This window comes from Stenella coeruleoalba, assembly GCF_951394435.1.
Source record: "Stenella coeruleoalba genome assembly, chromosome: 3".
In the NCBI taxonomy this organism is placed as follows: Eukaryota; Metazoa; Chordata; class Mammalia; order Artiodactyla; family Delphinidae; genus Stenella; species Stenella coeruleoalba.
In genome coordinates, this window is record NC_137148.1 from 72,068,559 (window position 1) to 72,080,848 (window position 12,290).

General features: G+C 37.8%; 1 pseudogene across 1 annotated transcript; it reads right to left on the reverse strand.

Moving 5' to 3' along the window:
* Positions 1-8,940: 8,940 nt before the first annotated feature.
* Positions 8,941-10,944, reverse strand: LOC307184855 (phosphatidylinositide phosphatase SAC2-like; annotated as a pseudogene). The gene is made up of 2 exons: positions 10,782-10,944; positions 8,941-10,467 (listed from the first exon to the last, which is right to left on the reverse strand). The product of its transcript is annotated as a phosphatidylinositide phosphatase SAC2-like (transcript).
* Between the last annotated feature and the right edge of the window lie 1,346 nt (positions 10,945-12,290).

Here is a 12,290-nt window from a genome sequence, read left to right on the forward strand (position 1 = left end):
AATAATTCTAGCCTAGGGCAAAAATTGCTCTGAAATAGCCTTCTTTTTTTTTTTCCCTCAGTTATTCATTAGATAAATATATTACTGAGCACCTACCTTGAGCATGTTTGTCACATTCAAAGAACAACAAGGGGGCAGATGGGACAGGAATTATGTGAGCTGGGGTAGAATGGGAAGAGATCAGAGAAGTAAGGGGGTAGATTGGTAGCAACTTATAAAACTACATAAGCCATCATTAGGACTTAACTTTCATTTGAAATGAGAAAAAAAAAAAACTGTTAAAGGTTTGGGGCAGAGGAGTGATGTGATCCACCTTATGAATTTTAAAATGTCACTCTGGACACTTGTTGAGAAAACACCATGGGGAGCCAGGCAGGAGAAGGGAGACCAGTTAGAATTTGTTGTTGCAATAACTCAGGTGAGATTTGATGGGACAAGTGTAACAGTGGTGGAGATAGTGAGAAGTACTCAAACTCTGAATTTGAATTAGATTTTGAAGGCAGAACCAATAGGATTTGTTATAAGTGGAGTGTATCAGTTAGGAATTTAGAAACTGTATTCATCAATTAGGAACAGAACTCTACCTAGACTGTTTTTTTTTTTAATGTAAAATAATCCCAGAAGTAGGCCATTCAAAAAGGTGCAGTGGCTCTCTGTGTCTTCTATCCAGCTAAGTCGGACCTTTTAAACAACCTTTCCAGAAGTCCTACAAAATATTAACATTTTGACTTATAACTCCTTAGCTAGAGCTTAGTCACAAGGCTATGCTTAACTACCAGGAGTGTCTGGGAAATGAAGTCTCTCAAGTGAGAATATTATTGCTCCCTGCCAAAAAACCCTGAGGTTCTGATACTAAGGAAATAGGAAGAATAGATATTGGTGGTACCTAGCAGCTTCTGCTACATGGGTATGAGATAAACTGAGAGGTCAAGGATGACCAGAAGAAAAGGGCTTTTACCCTTCCTATGGCATGGACCCTTTTAGCCCTTGGTGAAGCTTATGAACCACCCTCTTAGAACAATGTTTTAAGTGTATGAAATGAAATGCATAAGATTACAAAGGAAGCCAATTATATTGAAATATTGTTATCAAAATATTAGAAAATATGTGATATATATGCTTCTTCATAATTGCTCCTATAATTCAAAGCAATGATAAGTATTAAAGATATTTTGAAATTTCTGCAACAACTGTATATGATATAAAAATATCTGTGATTTTTATTGGTGACAATGTCACAGATACTACTAACACTACTGTGGTTTATTGCCTGTGATCATAAATGAAGGAAATATTAAATTTTAGTTATAGGTTCATGGTATTATAGGTGTAAATTTTTCCAAGTTTATAGACTCCATCACCCCTTGAGCCTTCATGAACCCAAAGTTAAGGACCCCTTTCCAAAAGGATTTTAGCCTGTGCAACTGGAAGGATATAAGATGCCATTACTGAGGTTTGAGAGAAAAAAATCCAAAGTCCATTTTTGGACATATTAAATTTGTGATGTCTATTTTACTAGTTAGGTTTAGATTCAGTTAAAATAACAGAAAAATTCAAACTATCAGTGGCTTACATAACATTAACACATAAAGGTCTGAGATAGGCAGTCCAGAGTTGGCACGATGGCCCCACTATGTCAGTCACCCAGGATCCTTTCATCTTGTTGCTCCACCATGTTTTTTCATTCCTAAGTTTCCTCTATGGTCCAAGATGGGTTTTGGACCTGAATCATTATATCCATTCTAAATGCGTAGAACAGAATTCTGGCAAAAAGGTAAATATTTGTTGAATGAATACGATAGAGACACAAATATTGTAGTCATCTTCCCAGAAGTAACAGCTCAAGTTTTAAGAGGAGATGAAATTTTTAAGGAAGAGAAATAGTTATGAGTGTGTGTATACATACACACATATATGTATATATAAAAGCATATATATTTGAGATGTTTCCTTAAAAATCTAATTTTTATATAAAAGTTTTGTTTGTGTATATATACATTCACATGAAAAACACACACACACACACACGTGTAGAAGGGTCTGCATTTAGAAGGGTTCTACACTCAGCTTAATGCTCTGCCATTGCCATCTTGAAACTTTTCATGATTTCTGAACAAGGCGCCCCACATTTTCATTTTGCACTGAGTCCCACAAATTAAGTAGCTGGTCCTCTGAACAGACTTTTTGTTTTGGTGATCCAAAACCTTAGATCAGTCTTGAGACTGTACTTTGTCTGCTGGAGAAAACAAAACCATGATAAATCTTGAGCTAATAGTCCTGGAATACAAATGTGAATCACAAGTTTTAACTCCCACATAAAGTCTTAGTTCCCAGCAGATAATACCTATGCTAAGATACACATATAGAATTATTAAGTAGCCAAACACATACCTGAATAAGCACATATAGTGACTTGATGGAATCTAGATTAATACTGCTTTTCTGTAGTCACAATTTGCAATACAGGACAAAGAAATTCAACTTCCTTGCTTGTCAGAAAAGCCTCTTAAGTGGAATTCCAGGTTTTGAATTATTTAATCTTTAATGGATGACACCAAAACATAAAGTTAAAAATAAGTTGGCAGTGAAACAAAAACACTGGTGGCAGATAAGTTTAAAAAAAAAAAAATTCTTGACAGACTATATCACTAGAAATGCAGCTGGTTCTAATCTGCATTCACCAGCTACTTTTTCCTCATTCAAGCATAGGCTGCTCTTCATCCTCTAACCAGCCAAGGTGACTGTCACTGTCAGTCCCAAATATAAAGGAAGCCAGCTTGGAGAAATGTTTTGGGCGTTTTGCCTAGTCTAAGAAAAGAAAAGGAGACGACCAAATCGTCATTTGTCACAACTGGATTTTTTAAATTTAAAAATATGTTGATTACTTCAATCCAAAAGACCGTGGATATCTTGGAAATGGTGGAAAGAAAATATGAGTCAACAGATCTATTGCTTAAAGTTACCTAAACTGACATTCAAAATTTCAGTATAATAATATTTCTAGCAGAGGTTCTTAACCCATTCTCTGAGCGTCAGAATCACCTCTGGAAATTTTAAGCACTCAGATATCCAGGCTTTTAAAATTACAGCCCTTCAGTTATACTTTTTTAATTGGTTTGTGTGCATCCCAGACATTCATATTTTTAACACTCCTACATGATTTATATGTACAGTCAGGCTGAGAATTGTTATTTCTCTCACTTTTATATAAAGATATTAAAATATCTATTTTCCTATCACCCAAATACCTCTGGATTTTTTTTTTCTTTTTCTTTTTTAAATTGTAGGGCAGGTCTGGGATGGTCTGACTTAAACTTTAGAGTTAATAGTAGACTTGCAGTTCACTTTTGGTGAGTCCTGTGATTACCTGAGAAAGATAGGCAGCCATCTGCAAAACAGCTACAGAAATCAGTATGTTTTGAGCTGATTCACACAATTTTAAAGAAGGCTTATGCAGCACAGCATGCTCCAGGGTGAAGAACAGCAGGATTTTATTTAACAATAGTCAATGGACTTCCATGCAGTGCTGGGAAGGCCACTAACTGATGTGATAAAAGTTCAACTACTTGGACACCTTGGGAAATAAAGCATTTTGGGTGGCAATTTTCTGGATAGCTGTTTGTTTCTTCCTTTAAGCTTTAAAACCTACTTTAATCATTTGGGATACAAATAGTTCTCAACTGTGTTACAGACTTACTATTTTCCTAAGAATTTTGTTGAGTATAATTTAATCTTTTCTTTTTAATACAGATTCTTAATCATTATCAACTATTATGGAGTAATCAGTCAAGAAATTGTAAAGAAAGGTAGAAATGGTGAGGTGAGCCAGGGTTATCCAAGGTCAATAGGACCTGCTTTCTAACTTGAAGGCCCAGAGAATCATTCTTATCATAGGTGTTAAAAGATAAACTGAGGCATATTAAAAATGTTAAGAGTTTATTTGAGCAAAATTCAATTTGAATTAGGCCGCATCCAATCTAGCAGATAGAAAGGAGCTCCAGGGAGCTATACAAAATGAAAGACTTTTATAGCCTTAAGGGAGCAGGAACAAAGAAGTTATACTAGGTAAAAAAGCAGGTGGTTATTGCAAAGTTGCTTTTTTTTAGGGGATTACAGGGATCTATCAGGCAGATTACCTAACTAGTGGTGATCAGGCAATTCCTGATTGACTGATTTAAGATTCCATTTCTGGTAGTGCTGAAACTGTAATTAAATTGTCTTAGTTTGGTGACATGGGGCTTAGAATAAGCAACTCCATTTTGGGCCTGTTGTCTTGTTTTTACCATAGCCTAGAGCCATGATCATATAAGATTAAACTCATACTCACTGGGGGAGGGATAGTACAAGAATGCCAAGTTTGTAACTCTAACTCTCTCACACTGGAAATACTGATGTTAACCTAGCACGCTTTTGCTAATCTTCAAGTTCCAAGGGAAGCCAAATCAAAATTAGAAACTAATTTATAGATTCATCTTAAGAAATCTTAGAGGCTCAAGACAGTTTTCTCTATGTATAGGGAGTATAATGTAGTGGTGAAGAGTGTAGACTCTGGAATCAAGCTGCCTGGATTTTAATCCTATTTCATTCATCTGTGAACTTTTGGTCTCAGGTTCCCCATCTGCCACAAAAGAGTGGAGGATGGCAAGCTATCACCAATACTTACTTTATGTACTTTGTTGTGAGGAACAAATAATGTAAGCAAAACAAAACAGAGTTGGGCATATGATAAATTCTGTAAAAAAATAAAATAAATTTTGTATAAGCAGGCAAATATGGGAGTAAGTCATATTAAAAGATAATTTTCAAAAACAGTTAAAAACGGGAATTCCCTGGCGGTCCAGTGTTTAGGACTTCACGCTTCCATTGCAGGCGACATGGGTTCGATCCCTGGTCGGGGAATTAAGAGCCTGCAAGCCACTGGTGCACCCAAATAAATAAATACTTAAAAAAAAAACCAAAAAAAAAAAAAAATTAAAATCAAGCTCTGATATAGCTATAAAGTATACATGTATCAAAGATTCTACTTAACTTATTCCTAATGAGAGAACCAGGAAAATGTCATAACTGATTCAAAGGCAAAGTTAAAGAATGAAGTTTTTTTTTTTTTTTTTTAACATGTTAGTCAGAGTTTATTTTTTTCTGAGGAACAGAAACTCATTGCAGCTCGGCCCCTCCTTTCCCAATGGAAGAAAGCATGTTATTTAAAGCAGTGCTTCTTAAACCATCTGTGGTGAAAAATCAGGTGTTTGTTTTGTTTTGAAAAGCTTTTTTTAAAATTAATTTATTTTATTTTATTTATTTTGGCTGTGTTGGGTCTTCATTGCTGCATGCAGGCTTTCTCTAGTTGCGGCGAGCAGGGGCTACTCTTCATTGTGGTGCACGGGCTTCTCATTGAGGTGGCTTCTCTTGTTGTGGAGCACAGGCTCTAGGCGCGCCTGCTTCAGTAGTTGTGGCTCACGGGCTCTAGAGTGCAGGCTCAGTAGTTGTGGCACACGGGATGTGGGATCTTCCCAGACCCAGACTTGAACCTGTGTCCCCTGCATTGGTAGGTAGATCTTTAACCACTGCGCCACCAGGGAAACCCTTGTTTAGTTTTTAATTTTATTTATTTTTGGCTGTGCTGGGTCTTCATTGCTGCGTGTGGGCTTTCTCTAGTTGCAGCAAGCAGGGATGGAGATATTTATAAATCAGAAATACTGAAATGAATTTGCAGAGGGACTTAAAACTTGCTTTTTGGGGTGAGAGGGTCCCTATTGTCCTTCCACCAGAAAAAAATATATTTACACTTCTATAGACAAGGATTTTATACATTGCTATTTACTCTTCCAAGGCTAGGAAAACAAACCCAAGCAACTCTCTGACCAGGTTTCATAGACAGTACCTATAAATTTGGGGAAATCCCTCATTCTTGAGGTCTCCAAAATATAAGAGTATATCTGGACTGCCAGGAAGGAAAATTCCTTACCATTTGTCAGTCTGGAGCTGTCTTGGTCCCTTCAGCCTTCTATACCAAAAATACCAGAGACTAGGTGGTTTATAGACAACAGAAATTTATTGCTTACAGTTCTGGAGACTGGGAAGTCCAAGATCAAGGGAGATTCCATGTCTGGTGAAGGCCTGCTTCCTCATTCATAGATAGTCATTTTTTCATTGTGTCCTTACATGGCAGAGGGGCAAGGGAACTCTCTGGATACTCTTTTATATGGGCACAAATTCCATTCATGCAGGCCCTGCTCTCATGACCTAATCATCTCCCAAAGGCCCCATGTCCAAATACCAGCACATTCAGTTTCAACATATGAATCTGGGGGGGCAAAAACATTCAGTGTATATTACAGACCCCATAAGGCAGGAACACGCCAACTTTCCTGAAAGGACTCTGTAGGCACCAACTTACAATTTATTTAACTTTGAATTCTTTTGGTATTTATGCCTTTTTGAATGACACTAAATTTATAAATAGCTTAGGAAGTATAGATATCTTTATGATATGGAGTCTCCTTGTCAAAAACTATGATTGCTAATAGGTACAAAGTTTCTTTTTAAGATGATAAAAATGTTCTGGAATTAGATAGCGGTGTTGGTTGCACACTTTAGTGAATATACTTAAAAGTACTGAATTATACACTTTAACATGGTGATTGTTATGGTATGTAAATTATACCTCAATGATAAACATTTTTTAAAAAGTTAGTGTAGAAAAGCACATGCATAGCCTCCCCTGTCATTAACATCCCCCATCAGAGTGGTGCATTTGTTACAGTTGATAAATCTACATTGACACATCATAATCATGCAAAGTTCATAGTTTGCCTTAGGATTCTATCTTGGTGTTGTACATTCTATGGGTTTGAACAGAGGTGCAATGACTTGTATCCATCGTGATAATATTACAGAGAGTATTTTTACAACCCTAAAAATCCTTTCTGCTCCACCTATCCATACCTGCCCCGGACCCCAACCCCTGGCAACCACTGATCTTTTTACTTTATCCATAGTTTTGCCTTTTCCAGAATGTCATACGACTAGAACCATATAGTATGTAGCCTTTTCAGAATGGCTTCTTTCACTAAGTAATATCAGTTTGAGTTTTCTCCATATCTATTCATGGCTTGATAGCTCATTTCTTTTTCTTCTTCAGTTTTATTGAGATATCATTGATATGCAGCACTGTATAAGGTATACAGCATAATGATTTGACTTACATACATCATGAAATGATTATCACAATAAGTTTAGTGAAATCCATCATATCATATAGATACAGAATTAAAGAAATATAAAAAACTTTTTCTTGTGGTGAGAACCCTTAGGACTTACTTTCTTAACAACTTTGCTATATGACATACAGCAGTGTTAATTATATTTATCACGTTGTATATTATATCCCTAGTAATAATTTATCTTATAACTGGGAGTTTGTACCTTCTGACTGTCTTCATCTAATTCCCCCTCTCCCACTCCCTGACTCTGGTAACCACAAATCTGATCTCCTTTTCTATGAGTTAGTTAGTTTGCTTGTTTTTGATGTATAATTGACCAACAACACTACGTTAGTTCCTGTTACACAACAGAGTAATCCGATATTTCTATACATTTCAAAATGATTACCATGATAAGTATAGTTACAATATGTCACCACAAAGATATTACAAAGTTGCTGACTATATTCCCCACAGTGTACATTTCATACCCTTGACTCATTTGTTTTGCAACTGGAAGTTTATACCTATTAATCTTCCTCACCTATTTCTTTCCTCCCTTTCCTCCCCCCACCCCGAACCTCCTGTTTATTCTCTGTAACTATAACACAGTTTGTTTTCTTTTTTCATTTTTTTTCACTTAAATTATAATGATATTTATTTTAAATAGTCACAACATCTGACACTTCAAAAAAAGATACCACTAATAAATAACAAAAGTAGAAATATCAAAGTTACAGCAGACATAATGTTTAGCTGAGAATCACTTCAACAGAGTAAAGCTCTTAAGATATCAGACAGACCAATATTTGTTTGGAAGAAGGTGTGCAACTTTCTTACTGTATAGGCTTACAGACAAGGCCCTGATTCTATGTGGTAAAGGTTACAGTCATAAAACCTAAAATTTTAGCACAATTGTGCTTCAGACTAAATTTTCGATAGTTGTGCTCATCTACACAGGATGTTATGGAATGCATTACCAGTATCCAATATGTATACATTCTTAACATTTCTGAAAATAGAGCAAAATTAATAGGTGCTGCTGTTCACATCTCAGGTTTTATGACTGGCAAGTCTTAATGCTCCTAGACTTTGGGGTGTACAAGGTAGCAGTATTTTAAATTTGTTTAGGTAGAATGTAGGGAAGATCAGGATCAAATGGACCTTCATTTCTTGACTGTAGTGCCATTAGCCCTCAATTAACTCTTTATAGGGAATGGTTAAGCCATCAAAAACTAAACCGATAGTTTTTATATTAAAATGCTTCTCCATACTAGTAACACTTTGAAGTCACTAAAAACTAAGTATTTACCTTGTAGAGGAAACACACAGAAATTAACTGACAAACAGAAAAAAACAAATTATGAAAAATGCTAATCACCTAAATGGATCCATGTCCACCCTTTGTGTCTACTTCATACATTCTACCCACCCACCCCACTCCAAAAAAGGTTCAGGTTATTACGTCCCAAAGCAATGTATTCTTGAATTACTTTAAGAGAGACAAACTGCTCTGTAGTGTATAACCCATTTAGGTCTACACATTCTAGGGTGATGCACTTCCATTGTCCTAGCTCTCAAATTTGGAAATCTGCTCAGGTTCAGTCTCTTTTTAAAACCTTTCCAAATAAACATAATTAGAATTTGGGATCCGTAGATTCTAAGACAGTACAGGTTATATGACTCCTCCTTTTTTTTTGGATTAAATAAAAGCCACATGATTCTGTGTGGCTAAACACTAAATCTGAATCATTCGTGTCTGGCATTGAGTAAACATATTTTTAAGTTCATTCTGCGGGACTTCATTAACTACTTCGGGTTCTGCAGCGTTCTTCTGAACCTTTGCCACTGCAAAGTTTATCCCCTGGGTTAATCCAGCTTGGGTAATATTAGCAACCTGGACCATGCAACTTCGAATCTTTGCAAAGGGAGAGACTGCTCTTGCTGCTACAGCCCTCTGAAGGAGAAGGAGTTACGTGAAGCCTTCTCTCAAGTTCAGGTGTGCCAGATTCGGAGCTGGGGGTCTTTTGAGATACAATTGAATGCACTGGTTCGACTGACAAAAGATGTGGGCCTGCTGCAGAAAAAGACACATCTAATTGAGATGGTCGAGAAGGTATCTGTTCCGTTGATTCAAAGTGAGTTTCTTCGTTAGAAACTCGATTGGTCATTTGATTTCCTTCCTCACTAGCCTGCTAAGAAACAGACCTGGTTTCTGACAGCTGGGTCATCTTGTTTTATGCATCTTGAACAAATCTGTGGCAATAAATATCCACAGGCTAGGTAAAGCCAGTCAATGTGTGTATGTCGTCAGCAGAAGGACTTTTCTTCAAAGAAGACGCATAGCCTTTTCCAAGCCCACTTTCATGAGCAAGCGTAACCTCTGAAGGAACATGAACGCTAATATCAGTGCTGCTAATAGACTGGGATGGACCGCCTAATCGAGGTATTGAAGCAATAATACCACAACTAGGAAGAACATAGTCTACTGGCCCTACATTCTCTAAAGAGTTTGCTAGCTGCCTGTCTTCATCAGACTTGGAATTTGTAAGGAATTCATCAGAGTGGTATGAGTCATTATCTGAACACATTTCCCCGTCTGACTCAGCCTGGGCTTCATTATCCATCACACTAGTGTTTTCCATGGTTTCAAGACTACTATCTGATTTCCAAAGATTTACTTTTAAGTTTGGTTTCAGAAAGTTAACTTTCATTTCAGGTTTTGTAAAGTTTCCTAGCTTTCGTAGAATGACAATATTTACATTGGATTTGGTCTGTTTCACTTTTTGATTTAGAGATGAAAATTTGCTCATTAAAAAATTTTCCCCTGGGCCAAAGAGCCTTGGTTTTGAGATCTGGTGCCAATGATGTCTTCATGAGGTTTACTGCTCTTCCTCTCAAGCTTTTTCTCTATTATAGGTACATCTAATCCCATGGCTTCCTTGGTGATCTGCAGCATCTCTGCAATGCACTGAAGGGTATCTTTTCCATCCTTTTCTGCATTGAGCATTACAGCTCTCAGGGTTAGGGAATAGCCACTTGCTTCTTTATATCTGTAGTGCAGTCGCACGCAGCAGAACTCTGCCTTACCAAAAAGAGTGGGTTCAGGACCTATTTCAATTTTTTTCCAGGTCTTCTAGACTTAGTCGTTGATACTGGTTTACTTTGTCAACTTCATCATCATAATAGGCCACGTAGTAGGCAGAGTTGGAAAGCAGTAACAACACATCCACGTCTCTGCGAGCAGCATCAATGAGGGTGCACCCTTAAAACTGTCGCTCGAGCCAAGCCAGAAAAATTACATCACGACACGTATTTTAATATGAAATAAATTCTAAACCTACTAATTAGTGTTACTTTATCTTAGCTTCTATTCTGACACTAATATTTACATTAGTCAGACATGATCTCGGTCAAAAGCATTATGTCCAGAACGAAAAGCACTTGGCACCTTAACAGGCAGTGGAGAAAAATGTCAGCCCTCCCCGCGCCCGCATTTCTACCAGTGTAAGCTGCAGTAAATACTTAATTTCCCTCCCCTCTTAAACAGAAAAAAAAAAAAAAAAAAAAAAAACCCACACTTTTTCTTTTTAAACACGGACAAGAAAACCCCTTTCAGGACTTCCCGGCCCCCCACGCCTGCAGCTTTGGAAGCAAGGGCTGCGCTGCTCGTTTTTCTCTTCCCGCCATTCAGGCATCCCCTCCTTCCACACGATGAACACGAACCCCGCCAGCACCACATGCAGGCCCACCACCGCGACAATGGTCGCGCAAAAGCCACTGTCCTCAGGGGACATTAACAGGAGGCTTTGGAAAAGCAGTAATTTTCAGGAAGAATACAACCCCACGGGAACTTTAACCAGAAGTCCTGCAAAAAGGAGAAAAATCTTGAAAAGTCATCGCCAGGCGGCCGCCTTCGGGCTTGGGCTCTGCAGCGTTGCCGGCTGCATCGCCCAGGGCGGTCGCCTGCCGCTGGGCGGTCGGAGGAGGCCGGTGGGAGCGCGGCACCTCGTTAGTCCGTCGGTCCGTCCACGAGTGGAAGCTCAGTCAGAGCTGCCTGCACCAGAGCTAACACCTGCAGCGACTGCCTATTTTGTTTTTTAAGATTCCACATATGAGTGAAATAATACAGTATTTGCCTTTCTCTGTTTGACATTCTCTCTCTGATTTTGGTATCAGGGTGATGCTGACCTCGTGGATTGAGTGCAGAAGGGTACCTTCTTCTGCAATTTTTTGGAAAAGTTTGAGAAGGATAGGTGTTAACTTATCTCTAAATGTTTGGTAGAATTCACCTGTGAAGCCATCTGGTGTTGGCATTTGTTTGTTGGGATTTTTTTTTGTTACTAATTCAATTTCATTACTGGTCTGTTCGTATTTTCTATTTCTTCCTGGTTCAATATTGGGAGATTGTACATTTCTTCTAGGTTTTTCATTTTATTGCTGTGTAGCTGTTTGTAGTAATCTCTTATGATCCATTATGTTTCTGTAGTGTCAGTTGTAACTTCTCCTTTTTCATTTCTGATTTTATTGATTTGGGCCCTCTCTCTTTTCTTGTGGATGAGTCTGGCTGAAGATTTGTCAATTTTGTTTATCTCTTCAAGAACTAGATCTTTGTTTCTTTGATCTTTTCTATTTTTTTTTAGTCTCTATTTCATTTATTTCTGCTCTGTTCTTTATGATTTCTTTCTATCTAATAACTTTGGGTTTTGTTTATTCTCCTTCTTTTAGTTCCTTTAGATATAAGGTTAGGTTGTTTACTTGAGATATTTCCTATTTCCTAATGTAGGTTTGCATGGCTATAAACTTTCCTTTTAGAACTGCTTTTTCATTTGTCTCCAGGTATTTTTAAAATTTTTTTATTTTAAGTTTTGGCTGTGTTCGGTCTTCGTGGCTTCACACAGGCTTTCTCTAGTTGCGGCGAGCAGGGGCTACTCTTTGTTGCAGTGTGTGTGCTTCTCATTGCGGTGGCTTCTCTGGTTGTGGAGCACAGTCTCTAGGCACACAGGCTTCAGTAGTTGTGGCACACAGGCGCCATAGTTGTGGCTCGTGGGCTCTAGAGCGCAGGCTCAATAGTTTTGGCACACGGGC